Genomic DNA, 18,531 nt, shown 5'->3' on the forward strand with positions numbered 1-18,531 from the left:
CTTGAATCCAGAAATAGGAGTGTTAAGTTACTCCTGGGAGCCACAAGTTCGATACTACCACATGTTTAGATAGCTTACATTAAGAACTGAGATTTTGCAGAGAATTAGCCACGCTGAATCACATCCCCTTTGAAGTCTGCAACTGTTCTGCACTATGGTGTACTTTAATATGCATCTAATTGTTCTCTAATTCTTTGGTCTTGAAGGCTGAATATGCCTCATCTAAATAACTCATGATAAAAATATGGACATATAAAGTTTGGTTTCTTTTCCCCAGCTGCTTGTGCTAATAGTCAGCTTTCTGAAAAAGGTGAATATGTCTTTAAAGAAAAAGACAACATACTGAGCCAGCCTATGTTGCAGTAGCTATGACAACAGTGTTTGAAACAAGCGTGGAAAGAGCTGGACCTGAATCTTAATTTCATTTATTTTTTTTCCCCTCAAGTCTACTCTTCATATAGACTATTTTGCATTTTACTCTGAAATTCTGCAGAAATTGTGATCGTGTTTCCTACCAAATGCATAGTGATAGAATCTGCTACGTAAAAACAATGTTGTCTAAAAGTCAGGAAAGAAAGTACTTGGAGAATTATTGGACATCTAATATCTTCAAGTGAATGACAGACTGCTTTCTAGGGAATATGGTTTACCCAAAGATGCTGGGCTCAACGCAGAGAGGTATGTGCGAGAAATCTGATTGCATGGTTTAATGGTTCCTTTTATTACAGGATGATCCCATTTGATCAACTACTGGCAAACAGCACCATACTGCCCCTTAGAGATGCATGATTTAGTGTGTGACAGAGGTAAAGTTCTCAAAGAAATCAGGACACGAAGAAAAATTTAAGTCAGATTTTCACTTGATTCAATAGCTGGGCTGGAGTGATACAGAAGAGGCTTTAGTTTTCGCCTCCCCTCCTTTTTATTGTAGCCCTTCCCATCTCCCTTAGACCAATCCACCATAGATGGAATACACAACCACAGATTATATCAGCTTGACTAGACAAAGAATCTAGCTCCCAACACGTGTATCCTTTCCCATTCCTTCTAACACAAAAGAACAGTTTTTTCCTCCTCCATCTAGCACACCAGTTTAGAGATCAAGAACACTTTCTTTGAAAAGGGAACATAAACAGACCATCAACACTATTATTCTCGCTCTGTAGATGTTCTATCTGCCCTTTATATTCTTTGAACACATCCAAGGCCTCATGTAAACACCCAAACACTTCACAACCACGACTACGTAAAAAAAATAGACACTTTAACCTATTTGGAAGTAACCCAGGTCACCTGTGCTCCCAAAGCTTTCCTGAACAGCAGCCAGCCATAATCCTATAGAAATGACCAGACTAGGAACATTGCAGGACTATGTTCCCCTACCTCAGCTCAGCAACCCACGACAAGGCTAACAGCATCAGGTATGTAGGCATAAGAACACAGAAACAGACAACCATCATGCTACTAGTTGTTTATCAATTCCCTTAGGAGTTTATTTTTGAGCAGACAATCCTCATAATTCTGGAAAGCTAGAATTGCATAAGAAACTGCAAACAAAACATAAGTCTCTCTTCCCATTCAAATCTAACAGCCTTTTTCCTCCTATCTCTCTGTAAGGTGCCTCCTGCTGCACTGAATGAAGAGTCTGAACAAGGGCCTATGAGAAGGCAGCCTTAGTGTGAGCTACCTTTTCACTGTTGCGTTACATTTAGACCCAACTGCCTGTCTGCTAGGCATTTGCATTGGGCCCATCTCACGTGCAGCCAGGCACCTACAGACACAGCTACAAGAGGAATCTCCAGCCTTCCTCCTCATGCACCTCCTGCATTTCTTTATCTGCTCTTTTCCAGCTGAGGCCATCTCATCACTCTTGAAGATTCCCTCTGCATATATAATCACTTCACCCCAACTGAATTGTTGCAGTGCCCCATATCTACTATTTATAAAGCTTTGGGCAGTTCTGAAGTACCTACAGATTGCACCCGGGGCTTCCCAGTAGCTGAAGACAATCATCATTGTAAATCCTCATTTAGAAGAAAAGATTCAGAGCTTTTTAACTACAGTAAGTGAAAAACATAGTTGTGTAAATGCTAAGAAAAACATGAAAGAACATGGAAAACCAAGCCTGCAACTGAGCACAGCACCAGCACACTGCTCACCAGACTCCATTTCACACAGGTGATCCCTGCCTGGAGAAGCCCGAGTTTAAAGAGGGCCCCTCCTTTGCACAGCTGCCACCCCTTAACCTAATTCCCCCTCCCTTGGAGAGGAGAAGCATTAACTCTCTGGTGGCTGGTTTGGGGAGGAAGAATTCCTGAGTACTACTACTTTCTGACAGCTCCTTACTACTCCATCTGGAAAGGCTCTTTGCATACATTCAAGCTCTGCTCTCTTAGCAGCAAAGCTCTCTCTTTTCCGTGAAGGAGTGTTACTGTATGCTTTGCGCTTCCTCTGTGTATTCCAGATAGCACTTGTCAACAACATCTTTGTTTCTACCCATGCTACATTCACCACCTAAATTGCCTTCTGTTTGATGAAGCCTTTGCAAAGTGTTTGTACGGGCAATTTCAAGTTCTTCCTCTTTAAAGCAGATATGATTTTTTTAAAACATTTTTCATCCTGTGCGCAATGGATGCTCAGGAAGTAACACAGAAGGACATTTTCTGATAGAGTTGGTATAACTTTTCCTTTCCTTCCATTCTACCATGCAGCAGCAACAAGAACTGTGTCAGACTTTCATGTGGCAAATTTAATAGCTACTCATTTTTTTTTTATCATTATTATTATTTTTAATATGGAGTGAGTCATGGGCACTTGGATTTCAATAAATCCCCAGAGGCAGCCAGCTTGGTTTGTTTTCAGCTCTGATGACCCACAGACTAAAGAAAAAGACTTTTTCAAACATGGAAGTAGGATATTTTTCTTACTATACATAAACAATCCCCATAACACGGGAGGGGGGAAGTCTATATCAAAAGGGAATGGCTACTAAAATATCAGCTTCTCTGAGTTCCTTCTTTGTTCAAACAACCAACTGCCAGCTTTCTCAGAACTCTGCTTGCTGCTCCTTGACAGAAAATACTAAAAAACCAAGGTGCTGGTTTTCACTCGGAAAGGTGACAGAAGAAACCCTCTTTCCATATAGGGCCATTGAGCTTGATGTCTTCAAGCAGAAGCTGAAACTAGATGATTGTTATGGTGCTTTTCAACCCAGGCCATTCTATGATTCCATGACATCAACAGCTTCTAGCTGTTGGCTACAGCTTCTAGCTGTTGGCTTCTAGCTAGGTACAGCCTGGAAAGCTATCTTCTTAGAAAAAGGGCCATTTCCACATTGACTGGTGCATTTCATACATCTCTGTATTACCCACATGTGTAGATTCAGTTGCCTGACACCATTAAAGAAGGAAATTGATGATGATGTGCTGGCCCTGTTGAGTGACATCTAGCAATGTGGAGACATGAAAACAACCCACTCAAATGGTGCAGAATGAATAGAAATTGGTTCACGTTATGTCTCAGGCATCGCAGAAGCTCCATGTAACATCAGTGGGGGCAGAGTTCAGTTTTTGGCAATGTGGGAAGTCCCACACATGGATCTACATTTCCTCCACGTGTAATTTGTGAGTGACATGATTGTTCTGTTCTCCTGACATAGGGATGGAAAGGGACAGAAGAGAGAGTGAGTCAGCTCACATCACACCCTGACATGAACTCATCCAGACCTCAGTGTCACATAGATACCTGAGCTTAGTGCCTAAACTCAGACAGGGCCTAGCCTTCATGCTTTCAAGTACTTGGAAATAATAGTTAAAACTGCACAAGCTGAAGAGAGCTTAATCTGAGGAGGAAGGCACTCCCATAGAGTTCTGGAGATGACCACCATTTTCAGTTTTGTGTTCTCTGCACTGAGTCCTTCAGTGACGTCAGCATGCCATTTTACTTCTCATTACCCTAGTCACTTAGAAAAAGAGGTGCTGAAAGCCCTTCTTTCATCTGTATTGCACACAAGTTTACGGTGATACCCTTTTCCTGTATATTTAGGTAGCACATAGCATGGACTATTTGTTTTGTTTGAGACTCTGTACTGTGTACTTGAGATGCTGTGAATCACAAAATAATTGTCAGGTTGTGAAAGAAGTTGTGATTTCTGTTACTGCACTTAAGCCTTCAGACTGATGTGTGCTCTCTGACAAGAGGTCAGAAAGGACCTAACATGTTAAAGACACTTGAAGTTTTCTCATCTCAGAACCATTTCATTTTCTGAAAACCAACACAATAACTGATCAAAATGGCCATATAGAACATCATTAGCACTATCCTGTGCTTTTCAAAGCGTGCTGTAGGCACAAGCTCCAGGAACTTTAAACAAGGACAGAGCACTGGGGGAGAAGGAAAGAAAGATGGCTTTGAGAACAGCTGGCTGCTTAGTGCTGGCTTGACACCACATCATACGCACGATGAGTACTAAATACAACGGAAACATTTTAAGTCTTGGCAGAAAATCATGCTACGCCTTCCTAAGAACAGTTGGGTCATTAGTGGTCATTCAGTCAGACAGACCGAGGCTGTCTCAAAGCTATTAGGTAGCTGGTGAAAGGTGGGTTGTGAGCAAATGTTGTACTCGAGGATCATCACACTGAGCAATTACGTGGCTCAGCTGTGTGCAGAACGACAGCCCTCGCTGCAGGGCTGATAGACCGGCAGAAGCCAAAAGGGAAATCAGCACTTCATAAAAGTTAATGACCAAGGATAGACTTCTGAATCCTGACTATAGCAGGATTCAAATGCAAACTGCAGTCCTATTCCCTCTTCCATTGCTCCCTCCATTTTGGATCAGTCTTCCTCTCCATTTTTACTGCTGTTGTTTATGATACATGTATTTGTGAGAAATAAAGTACGCAGAATAAGATAGCCTGAATAAGATACACTCCATCATTTTCTTCAACTTCCCTATTTGTTATGACTCAGTGAGATTTTTTTTTTTTTTCCTACTTTCCTGGAGGTAATATCTCAAACAAAATCAAACATCCTCTTCCATCTGCCCCATTTTTCCTAAGAAATTTCAAGCAGGAATCCGTGCAATGGCCAATCTTAAATTAGCATCTTGAACAGAGGGAAGCAGAGGCACTCTGAGTAGTAGGCATTTTGTCTACTGCTATCATATTGTCAGTGCTGGTGTTTATTGCAAGCAAAGATATTTCTCAAGAATGCGAAATAAATGCTAAGGACTGTAAGCATGATTACTCATTACTGATACAGTGTTATGTTTCATAATTTCATGACTATTTATTTTATTACTGTTATTATAGTTCAATGTTATTAATGGAAAAGAGAGTGTTATCATTTCCTACTGTCTGGGAATAAGAGAATACAGTACAATCCAGTGCAGTTTTCAGCCTGGTAACACCTCAGGATGTATGCAGGATATATGCATCTATGTTGAGGATTTAAGACCAGCTGTGACACTAAATAACAGATTAACAACAACTAAAAAAAAATCTGAGCTTATTAAAAACAAATTTTTGAAAAAGTAAGCTACTGGTAGTAATTATTTTCTTTCCTTTTTACCTGTGTATATTTTACCTGGTAAATTTTAACGCTTTGCTATTTTGTAACTGACTCTGAAAATAATTCTCCTAGCTAAGCAGCATTTTTTTAATTCCAGTACATTGGACATGCATCTGAGATGAGTTATAGTGGTTGTTAACAAACACAGGGCTGGAAACACAGATTGTGTTGCATTAGAGAGGATTTAAATCTGAGAGCAGAGTACCCTGCAAGAGGTGCCCACAGCAGCTTCAGCACCAGCAGTGTGGTGGCTGTGTCTGCACTCACTGACACCACTTGCTGGTTTGACAAACACTGGTTTTATGCCAAACTGAGTGATTCCCTTTGTGTCCGCTGGCAAAATGTTTCCTCCTTCTTCTTCCATTTTCCCAGTGTTTTAGCACACCTAATGATGCTTCTTGCTGTAAAAGCATTTTCAGATTTATGAGAGGAAAAAAAAAATCCATAGAAATGATAATATTTAATTTGGATGGCAAAGATGAGTGGCACAGGACAGAAACCAGTGTAGGGAGCAATTCACTTGGAAGTATGGTGCCACAAAGCAGGCTCTGGGATATATAATCAAGAGACAAATCTGGAAATATTGTTAAGATTCTGCCTTATCAGAATGACAACTATGCTGGAATTTAAACAAACAAACAAACAAACAACAGCAAAACCACCTGCAGTGCTAAAGGAATGGTCATAACCATGACGAAAAATGTTGAATTATTATGGAAGACCACCCAGACTGTGACAGAGTATTTATGCCTCTACTCAGGTAGCCCAGCCATGAATTTGCTCACATGAATAATCGTATACACCTTTTGTGCCATATGCAGCTTTGAGGGGTTTGGTGATGAAAGAGCAAGAGGGGGATAGCTTTACCTATTACTGTGGAAACCTATTTTCATCCATGTCTAAAATTATGTCTTTCTACTCGAGTCAAAAAGGTTTTCATTAACTCCCCAGCATCTTCTCTTCACCCCAATGCTCATTTCTTCACACATGCATGCACAACATTTTTACTGGAAGATGTACCTTTAGGAATTATACTACCAAGGCTATTACTACTTATTTGCCATCATTGTGCAGCACTGGATTTTTGGGTCAAAATAAATGATAATGGCACAGTGCTGTGCTAAAAGTTAAACACATGAATGTAACATTTTTGTCTCTTTCTGAGATAGCGCATAAGCTCAGTGGATCTTCCTGACAGCAGGCACATTAAATATTTCATGACCGTAATATGGGTAACTCATGAGATTTTTGAGGTTTTGTGTACAATATGAGCAGGTTTATCTTTGTTTTGGTCAAATAGCTGTAACTTTTTCATCTTGGTCAAAGGTTTCCTTTGCCACTGATTTTGCACTATGAGGACAAATCCCAGTGTTTGCTGTGAAAGGGAAGTAAAACTTCTTTACAGAAAGGGTTGTGAAGCACTAGAATAGGCTCCCCAGGGAGGTGGTTGAGTCACCATCCCTGAATGTGTTTAAAACTGTTTGGATGTGGTGCTCAGGGACATGATTTAGTGGAGGGTTGTTAGAGACAGGGTATTATGGTTAGGTTGTGGCTGGACTCGATGATCTTTAAGGCCTTTTTCAACCTGAGCAATTATTTTCTATTCTATGGAACAGAAAGGACTAGTTAAAGATTGCTAAGATTCTGAGCTTTATTCTATTTCCAGACTGACACTTCTCCATCATAGTACCAAGGGAAAGTACAGGATCAGCACTGCAAACTTAGCTGGGAGACACCTTTTGAAATATCAGATTTATTTATTTGTTTGTTTGTTTGTTTGTTTGTTTGTTTATTTTGCAAGTGGAGATGATGTTGAACATATGGTGTTTGAAAGAGAAGCGGCCAAAATTGTAAAAGCCTTTGGAATCATCTTCTGTTTTGGGGTTTTTTTTTGGTTTGTTTGTTTCACTACCCTCAGATTTTAAGTCTGTCAGATTTTCCTAGTAGCAATATAGTGACCTATTTATGGCAACAACTGCACATTCAACTTATTAGTAGGGATGTTACCTATCACAGTGAAGAGGAAAGACTCCAGAATGCAAAGATGAACCTAAAAGTTAAAAAAAAAACAAGATGTGCTTATACCTTATTGTATGACCTGGATTATCTTATTGTATGACCTGGATTATCTTTTCCTAACACACAAATACAACTTGGTAGTAGGCACATGCTCATTGTAGATATGCAGTTTAAGCAAAAGTCTTTTATTGTCTGTAAGAGTTCAGTGTCATATCGGGCAGAGAGCAGAACATTTTTTATCACTGACATGGAATAGCCTGAACTGGGAGATACCACGAAGCAGGACGTGATGAACTGCCATCATTCTTGTTAGGCTCAATAACATGCCTCCATACTACATTATTTGGCTCCATATTACACTATTTTAACTTGTGTCTCCTTTATCAATGTGGTTAGAAAAAAGTAAAGCCTTAAAAAATCGTGTTGTCCTATTTCCCTCTCCCTTCAATTTTATGCAGTTTTTCTCAACCTTACATTTATGTGAAAGCTATTCTTTTTCAACTCATGCATTATGCAGTTCCTAACTTTCTCCATGCATCATCTGTGTCACACTGAGGGGCTGTACTTGAGACATTTATATCATACTATGACTTTGATTTTCTGCTTCTTATTCTATGGAAAACTACTCTAGAATGGTTTGTTTGTTTGTTTAGTTTCTTGGCATTATCTGGATATCTTACTGTTTGTGAATTCAGACTAACAAAATCTTCCTATGAGAACATCCTAATCACAAGGTGCCAAAATTGAGGTCTGAAAAGTCTTTAGGCTTTTGCTTTGTTATTGAATACATGAACTTCAGTATTTTGGGGCATCAAACTCCTGGTATTGACCTTGCATGTCAGGAAACACTGATCTAAAACTTCATTCAAACAATCACTCAGGGGAATAACTAATAATTTATTCAGAAGGTGGCAGAGAGTCATCCTTCGTATTTTGTATGCATCTGTCCAAGCTTTGTAATTAGGCAAAGTTGAATGAGATTGAAAGTGAGATGCTAAACCCATTTATCTTTTTCTAACTGCTTGCACCTACACTTCAGCTTAGAAGTCATGGAAGTCTACGAGACACTTCTGCTCACATCTCTGCTGTTTCAGGTTACTCAAATGAGTTTACAATTGGTTTTATCTATAACGCCTGGTTGGAGAGTGAGACACTTCTTTATGCCAATGGACTTCCATGGGATTCACAATTGTCAGAAAGAATTAAAGCAAAGTTCAGGAACCAATTAAAAGATGAGCATTCAGACTCTGATCTCTGAAAAAGAATGTAAAAGCAAGTGAAGAGTGCTGACATGATTCACTGAAAGCCGTCTGACAGGCAGCTCACAGGAAATCCATACATAGCTGAGGGGAGTTTATAGTTAGTTATGGCCTTCAAGTGCTTTTTGGTTTTAGAGTATTTCTGAAGTGCGTCAGCAAACAAAAGAAAAGAAAAAAAAGAAAAAAAGAAAAAAAGAGCTAACCAGAAATATGAAAACAGAGGCTTTCTGAAAAAAAAAAAGCTTTCAAACACTTGAAGAGGGAATGCGCCTTCGTATTTGGAAGTGATGGAGATGGAATGCCAGGAACTCAACTTCATGGCAAGGGTCTTCAAAATCTTCTGTAGGACAGAAATTCATCTCTTGCTGGTGTCTTGTTCACTGAAATCTGAAGTTCCTACACTTCATGCAATTCAACTAATAAGTGGGCATAGTCTGGGATACAGGGCCTCTTCATATTTGGTCAACCTTTTGTAATTCATTTCAACTACTGACTTTTAAGTAACAATTCGAGCTGTTTGATGTTGCTTCATTGAGATCACTACAGACACATGCTGCACAGTGCATGGTGCTCTCCTAACTGCAGGAGAAGCAGGTTGGTTGCAGAGCCAGGCAGAGTGGAAAATTTAGTTCAGAAATAGGGGAACTAGGAGAGTCACAGCTCTATTTGTATGCTTTCACTTCCATATTCATATTCTGCCTTTTGGACTAATACTTTGGATAAGGATACCAAATGCAAAGATGTTTTTTCTCTGTATCACAAACATCTGCTTATTAGGAACTGGTCTGATGCCACAAAATCCTCTATAACATACCTTATGAAGAACTTTTATTTGATTACAAATCTATGCTTGGTAGTATGATAATATGATTTCATCATTTGTAGCCAGTAGTTCAATAGTGATTCAATTATATTCCTGCAACAAAGGCACCTAGCACTAACAAGATTGAGATATACAGTATAGCCACTGAAGATGGGTGGAGGTGGTGGTGCTCTGATTTGTCCTACAGTTCTGGTCACAGCTGGTTGAAATCCGCATGCTTGTTCAGCATGGCACTACTCACGTGGCCATCACCAGCTGTCACAGCCCTGGCAGTGGGAAGCTACAGGGCCAACTGCTGCATCCAGCAGGTGATGAGTGAGTAAGCCAGGGCCATCGCTCTGTGCTCTGCCAGGGCCTGGCCACCAGCAGCTGCGTGGGCCAGCAGGCTGGCAGAGCTTGGGTGTATCAGTGCATGACCCAAGGTATGTCTGAATCCTTCGTGCAGACAGCTGGCCTGAATTTGCCATTCTCTTGGAACCCCACAGCCACTTCCAGTATGGCTACAAAAAAATCTAGGGGCAGCACACAAGAGAGAACTCCAGCAGGTTGCTGAAATCTTGGCATTCCATAAATATACTGAAATTTTTATTGACAAGTACAAAAGGCACAACAGCTACATGCCTATGCTACAGCTTTCCTTTCTTCCAGGCAGGCAGTGAGACTCTCTCTGCTACCATCTCACCTATTCAGCAACAGCCAGAGAATTAAGAGGGTGAGGAAAACCCGCAGAAAGCAGAGTAGAAATGATAATTTTTTTTACCAATGGAAACATAAGCAATAGGGAGTGAACAAAGGCAAAGACAGACACTATAGTCTGCAAACATTTATTCATGACAGCCTCAAGAGGATGTGCAGCACTGCCCTTTTCTTTCTGCGTTAGCCATCTGGGAAGCTCATACCTTAACGTATGGTCAGTATCCAAGCCATCTTTCACATACACTGTGGGCTTTTGTCCTCATTCATTTCCTGTATGATTGTATTCAGGTTTCAATTTAATACTGCAGTGAGTTGCAGTGTAATGTATTTGAACTGAGAAAACAGATATGTTAGAGATGACACAAAGCACATCAAACTGAATGCAGGAAATATGGCTGTAGATGGCAGAGGGAATAAAATCCTGCAAGCTGAAGGCAGCCAGAAGGAAGCAATCTGCATTGCTCCAACATGGAGGAAGATTTTTGTTGTGTTGCTGTGGAGCAGCAGCAAAAGAAAACAAAAGAACATTTCATTTCTTCATTACTAGCATCTAAAACTGGGCCTTTGTGAAAACTGCAGTGGCTTCATTGTGCCACTGAAATGAATGCAAGATCTTGTGTGACATTTAGAATAACAAGAACAATATACTTCTCTATTACTTTATGTACATTAAGCACGTGTTTCATAGTTTATGTAGTTCCTGGTGTTATGAGAGAGCAATGAAAACAAAATCCATGCTTAATGCAGTGAACTTTAACAGCAGTAGCTGCAACTCAAAATTAAAATCCACTCCTTTGCTTTGGTGTACAGATCTGAATCAGCTTTGTGAAAGCGCTGCAGCATGCTGAGAAGGAGGGTGTCTGAAATGAGAAATGCCTATGCGACTGCCCAAAGGACAGATCGAATGACCAAAAGCAAACAGTGATGTGCTAGGCTGTTTGCTCTATACTCGGGTGAAATCAGACAAAGCCAGAAAGCCTTGGAAATTTCAAGACAGAAAGAGAGAAACTGAATTTCTGTCATCTGCTGCAAAGCACCAATCATGTAGATGAAAGACTCATTCATACCTGATGGCTTGACCCAGAATCCAGAGAAAGGCAATGAAGGCAATGATAGGTTTCTGTTACTGGTCTCCAAGCATTTCAGATATGGCCAGAAGACCTATCCACTGCAAATCTGGAATAAGAATCTGGAATAACTGTATTTTATATCATCCAGTTTGTTCAGGTTTTGTTTGTTTGCTTTCATTATATCAGCAAGGACCTACACTGGTTGAAGCAGTAGCTATGCAAAATCCAGCCTATGAGTGAAGAAAGGTTCATCAGAGCAGACTCTGTGGAGTGCCTGGCAGGCTTGGCAGCCTTTGCTGTCTTTCCCTGCGCAGGGTGAAATTCCATCTAGGAATTTCCTCCACGTTTGTAGGGACAGTGGAATTAAAATCCAAGGCAAGAGAAATGTGCAGACTGGTCTTTGAAAGATTATGAACCTGGGGTGGTAAAGAGAGGGAGCTGTTGGTGTCACGCTTGGCTGCTCCTAGGGAATGACTCCTGTGAAAGCCAAGACTCAGAACTTCAATGAGGATCCTTCCCACTGCCTATCCTCCACAGAAGAGGAATTTCTTCTTTACCAGACAGGGGCCCGTTCCTGCACAAAGACCCTCCTAGAGGGATAAATGGCAGCCAGAGAAATAATATGGCTCCTATAAGTTTGAAAATTGACGTGTAAGTTTAGTCAAACTGAAAGAAAATGTCAAGGTTCATAGCTGGATTATGTGCCTGTGATGTAGAATATAACTGATTCAGTTAAATAATAAACTCGTGTTACAGAATGTGCTGCTTATTATATGTTAATTGCAGTAATGTAAACATCTTGCCAGCCTTTGTGCACTATCCACCATTCATTTTGAATGAGGAATAGAAGTAGCAGGAGTCAATAGGTCTGACTCCACAAGCTTTCTTTCTTTGCATTTAACTTTCCATGTATTGAAATGCTTTGAATACAGATTGAGTTGCTTTGTTCGGTATTTATTATTGTTCCACCTGTGTCGAAATGGGAATGGCAATGGCTTTGATAAATAGATTCAAAAGCAGTCAAAATTCATTGTGCCTTTTCTGAATGCTTTTGTGTCCTCTGCTGGAGTTCTTTTTGACAACCTCATCCAGCAAGACACCTCTTAAAATCAAAGCAGATATATTTCTTGCTTCCATAGAACATCAGAGCAAAAGCTTTTATTAAAACAATCATCCTATGCAACTTGTATGCCCAATTTTTGTGTTTTTTTTCTTTTCTTTCCTAAGAGCTAAGGTCTGATCCTTTTTTGCCATGTTCAGAGATATATTACTCCTTCTTAAGTCCATGGAGCTCTACACATGATAACTGATGGATAATTCAAGGTAAAGGTGTCAAAACCTGGCAGTAGACTTTCATTACATTCCCGAAGCATACCAAAGAATATTTGTTATCACAGTATGAAGTATCATAAATCATTAGCACCAAACCACACGTGCCAAGAGAACGATCAGTATGACTTCTTATTGTGATCAGCTGGCCTGTTTATTCCTGTGCTCATGTGCATGTTCCATATTTTGCCAAATTCTCCATTCACAGCAGTTCTCCCAGTATTTGCGTGGGGAATAAAAAAACAGCCACCAAGATTCTCTTGATATTTTTCTAAATCAGGACATCAACTAATTGAAAATATTTAGCACAATCATGCTTTCGCTGAACATAAAGCTCCTACACCAAGACTATCCGCCTCCTTTTTTCAGTTCTGTTTAAGAATGGACAATAATATTAATAATAAACTAAAGTTGTAAAATGAGGCAACACTAAGCATAAGGTTGATACAAATGTTCCTCCACCAAAAGAAGCAGAGTTTAAAGATAGATTTTGTGATTGAGAGGTAGCACTTTGACGATTCATGCCTGCCTCTCCCTCTTATTCTTGTACTGAGTAAAGACTCCTTCTCCCAAGAGGAGGACAGAATGCACAAAAGAAAAAGCCACCAAATTGACAAACTTCCCCTGCAACATGCATTCCTTACGTAAATATGCCTTTAAATGTAATTCCAAGATCTTCCTTGTTGGCAGCCGGTGATGTAATGCGCTGAATAATGAAACAGGGGCAGCATTAGTTTAAAGTGATTGTTGTGTTTGTTCCACTATAAAGTTTTGATGCATGGTGCTACGGGGTAACACAACATGACATGGCTAAGCGGCAAAATGAGTACTATGAAAATTTAAACTGAGGCACACACCAAGAAGCCAGAGGCTGCAGAACATCTAAGGCATTTGATAAGCAAACAAAGGGGCAAAACAGTCCACTCATCCTAACAGGCCTACCTTTCCTTCTTCCTCTGCCAGTCTCATACTCCTGTGCTGGTAATGCTCTTCCTGCTTCTGTCTTTAGATTTTATTCAGACATTGGACTACACTACTGGGCCGCAGCAGAACGCCAAGCAGGCAGAGCAGGCAGCCTTGGTGCATGGGGTGGCCGTTAGGGTCATGGGCAGGTGCCAGCCCACCTCACTCACCCCTAACCCCACCTGCATCTCCTTAGGAGGCAAGCAGCAGTGAAAATCCAGCCAAAATTTAGTGATTGTGTGCAAGGTTAAGGGCACTGGAGATCAGAACAAGTTGCCTAAGAGTAGTCGTGGAGCTGGAGCCAAGCCACTACCTCTGACCGGACATGCAGCCAGCAGCAGGTTGGGCCATGTCCCAGCACCACCCACCTTGCCCATTCAGCCCAGCCTCTCCCCAGACTGTTAGGCTGGTGGGAGAGAGCTTGGAGGGGCACCCCAGCAGCCACAGACCAGGAACTTGGGAAATAGAAGGCTAAATCTGAGCACAAAGCAAGATTTGTTTTGTGAACTCAGCAGCTTGCTGGAATCTCCTGTTTCTCAAGTCAGATTTCTCTCTGCCTTTGCATGAACAAAGGCACAAACCTTCAGCTCTGCACTCTTCCTTTTTTCACTTTTATTGTACAATGAAGAAAAATTGACTCAAGGCTAGTGGTGGAAGACAGCCCAGTCTTTAACTGTTGCACCTCTCATCCTGCATTTCTCTAACTCCTTTGCTGTCAGAACCCATAGAAAGGGGCTAAGGAGGGGAGGCCATTCTTTCCTTCCTCCTTTTCTTTTTCTCTTCTTTGAAAGCTCTGAATATTTTCAAATAACTAAAGCGCTAACAAAAAAAAAGAGCAGTAGATCCTGTTTTGAAATGTGAAAATTCACTATTATAAATGTGATGACAAGACACAAACGCAGCTGTCTGAACAGGTTAGCAGGAAGAGGATCAGGGAGCGCAGGGCTGTTGTATAGTTCCTGCAGAGGAAGAATGGAGAAAGCAAAAGGTGCAGGCTGCAGGGAGAGAGAGCACCAGATAGTCTGAGATTCATTTAATTGAAAATTGAATCCGGGTTCATTCATCATATATTTTTTATGAAAGTGCAGAATGAAAAAGAAAAGGTTTCAATGAAACGTGGGGCTTCCAGCTTGCTCAAGAATACCACAAAAGCCCTTATTCAGTTTCCCTTGAAGCCAAGGGAAACATGGCTTTTCTGGTTCAATTTTCAGCTCTTTGAAGCAGAAACTCACTCTTTTATGTGTCCCTACAGTTCCCACTGCAATAGGTCTCCTGTCTCAGCAGGGGCTTCTAAGTGCTACTGTAATAAAATTAATTAATCATATTTTTTAATGAACTTCTTAGTGTCTTCTGTATCATCCTTGACAAAGAATGTATGCGGACTGAAAAGGCACAAAAGTTTAATTTAGAATACGGTAAAGAGAACTTTAACCTGTAACAAAATCTAATTCAAAGCTGGTAAAAAAGCAGCTCATACTAAATAGAAGCCGAAAGAGTACAAACAGCATAACAAATGGAAATCTAGACTTTACATCTTAGCATAAAAATTAAGTATCAGCCGGGGGGATATCCACTAGCATGTTGGGATGTTATTTATGACTTTAAGAAGATGGAGATGTAGCTTCATCTTCATGAAAACAAAAGAGCCACTCAGACGGATGTGTAAATCTTCCGGATGGGATTCCTCCCCACTCTTTTGCAAAGCAGCACTTAACATTGACTTCTGCACTGCCATATAACCTCTGAGTCAGCTACTGAAATGAAAGACCAGTTCATATCCCTCAGCGGCTTTGGTTTGGGCTATCAGTGGGTAGACACCTCTGCATCGGTTTGCACTTCAATAAATGTTTTTAAGCCTTATTTTTCACAGGAGAAACAGAAATGAAAAATGAGATTCAATTGTATGTGTTGGCAGCCTGGGAGAAGTGCCAGTATGTCACAACCCCATGTACCAGCCCAGCCCCTTTGCATTGTAAAGTACAATTGTTGTAAACTCACTCGGAGTCTGGCACACATATCAGAGGCATACATATGTCTCTGTAAATATGCATATACAATATGCATAAATGATCCTGGATTTCTTTCTCTCTCTCTCTTTGTCTCTTTCTTTCTTTGTCTCTTTCTTTCTTTGTCTCTTTCTTTCTTTCTCTCTTTCTTTCTTTCTTTCTTTCTTTCTTTCTTTCTCTCTCTCTCTCTCTCTCTCTCTCTTTCTCTCTCTCTCTCTCTCTTTCTCTCTTTCTCTCTTTCTTTCTTTCTCTCTTTCTTTCTTTCTTTCTTTCTTTTTTTTTTTTTTTTTCTGGTAAAGAGAGATTAAAAGCACTATGATGAATTATACTTCTCCCTTAGCCTGAGTTTTCTGCCTGGGATTATTTCTTCAGGCTCTGAGCAAAGATCAGGGACCCCAGAAAGGGCTCTTTTCCCCCAAGGGTGAGTTCCTAATGTGCTCTGCCTATGAGGCTTCAGTACTTCCCATCCCTCTTTGTTAGACACAGCCTAACCCAGACAGATAAACTGGACTTGAATATCTCAAACTTGGGGGTATTAAATTCTTGGTATTTGGATGTCCTGACATTAGTTGAGTTGAATCTTTATATTGCTCAATATCAAAGGACCACTAATCTATCTAAAATGTACTATTTTTATGAAAGAGAGCTGACAGTTTTAAGTTATATACTATCTGTGGTAATTTGGAACCAGAAGAAATTAAATAATACAAATATTTGCCTTGTGTGATTTACAGTTATAAAGTAATGAGAATTACAGCATAGAAACAGATAACCTGTTACCCCAGGACTTAATCTTTTGTATCCATGACATTAAGCAAGACATATCGCTGAAGAGAAAATCCTGTATGTGGATGAATAAGGGGAAACATTTTTTTCTGCAAATATTCCCTCAACAACCTCAGCTATGTGATAAACCAGTGGGATTCATTAATTTAGCATGCATTTGTAATTGCCTAACCACAATCTTCTCTCCAAGGACTAATACTAGTGTTTCAAACCTCTAAGCATCTTCAAGTGGTGACTTTTTTTCTAATCATAACATGCCACAAATATATTTCCTTAGCTTCAATACATACAACATTTTTGTACCTACTGCATATAGGTATTATAAGTAGCTCACTCTAAAATAATGCTTCCTATTTGTTTTCAAGGAAACTACAACAGATACAAAAAGCTGAATAACGCTATTTGATAGAGCAAGTTCTCAGCTATAAAACATCCTTTTTCCAACATAGTCACCACATCTGCACCATGATGAACAAGAGCCTGCATGCTGCATTCATACAAATCTGCACGAGAAGAGGTGACTCTGTCACTGTCACCACTGCTGAAACGCACCACCCACTGTGCTCACATCCACTGCTTGGTCCCCACAAACATTCAGCAAGTTTCAATGCCACTGGGTGCCACTGATTCCACAGAGAGGAACTGAGTGACATGCCTTTGCATCACATGCACTTCCATGTCAGGTGCCATTCTGTCAGGCTGCCCCTCTGCTGCCATCTGTCACATGGCAACATGGAACGGAATATTGTCAGGAAGGTTCAACCTCTCCTACAACTCCACTGACATCTGCTTTTGATTTCATGGGCCAAAATAATAAAATAGGAGGCATTGCCTTTAGAGCACCCTCATATTTATAGACAGACTGCAAGAGTATACAGATACTGCCACTAACTTACACTAAAAATCACTTTAAAATGTAAATGTTCTTCCCCTGTCAATGCTAAGTACCACAGAGAAGTTAAGTGCAAGACATAACTCAAATATAGAGGTGTGTACAATATCTATGGCATAGATAAATCATAAGATTTTAAATGAGGAGATACCACTGGATCAGCTGGTTTGACATCGTTTAATCAATTTATACTTTAAGAGAGACCAAGACCTCACATTTAGCTCAGTAATATCTCCCAGAAAGCATCTGCTTCTTCGTTTGACTGTTTTAGCAGAAATTTATACTCATTATACTAATCTATTCCACTCACATTTAATAAGCACAAAATACAAGATGCAAAAAGCAATATTTTTTAAATCATGAAGAGTTATTTGCATGAATAACTCTAGTTTTCTTTTACTGTGCTGACAATTTCTGTATACTTTTTCTAAGTAGGTGAATAAAATGCATCATAAACAACTGTGAAGGAACACTCAAAAGAAAAGAGTTTTTGACATTTTACCTAGATTTAACAGAAGGGTCATCCTCAAGGGTTTGGCTGCACAGGGAACAGGCTGTTACCTGGCCTGTTTGAATTTCACAAATGAAACAATTCCTAAACCAAGAATTATCTATGGAAATTACTCAACTAGTAAATAGAATAAAAATACTATATTCAGCTCATTTCAAACTAACTACAAATGACTGTTGACAACAACAACAAAAAAGATAAATTATAAATTGCTTTTCAAAAAACTCTTCTTGACAAGTATACTTTTTTCCTTCAAAACAGAATGTGAACCACAACATTATTTAGAATCCATATCTTGGGAAATATCTGATGCCATGAATAAACACAGCAGATGATCAGCAAGCTCTCATCGAAACCAAAACCCTCAGCTTGCTCAAAACCATAACTCAGATGAAAACCCAGCAGTCCTAGCCATGTAGGCCAGGAAACAGCAATGGTAATTGCATTTATTATTTAAGGAAAGGGATAGCAAAGTGATGAGTGTGTCTTGCAGCAGCTACCTGCAGCCCCAAGGGAGGAGGCAATGTGTCCTACAGCCCTCTGGCGCAAAGTCTTTTTTACCTCAGCAAATGCACCACTTTGTATCACTGACATATGTGAGCAGTC

The 18,531-nt window shown here is 40.1% G+C and overlaps 1 protein-coding gene across 4 annotated transcripts in view; it reads right to left on the reverse strand.

Annotated features, from left to right (window-relative positions):
- LOC149917001 (uncharacterized) overlaps positions 1–18,531 on the reverse strand; it is a 515,322-nt gene that overhangs the window by 124,403 nt on the left and 372,388 nt on the right. The window lies entirely within an intron of this gene.

Source organism: Phasianus colchicus, chromosome 8, assembly GCF_987193195.1.
Source record: "Phasianus colchicus chromosome 8, bPhaCol1.hap1.1, whole genome shotgun sequence".
NCBI lineage: Eukaryota > Metazoa > Chordata > Aves > Galliformes > Phasianidae > Phasianus > Phasianus colchicus.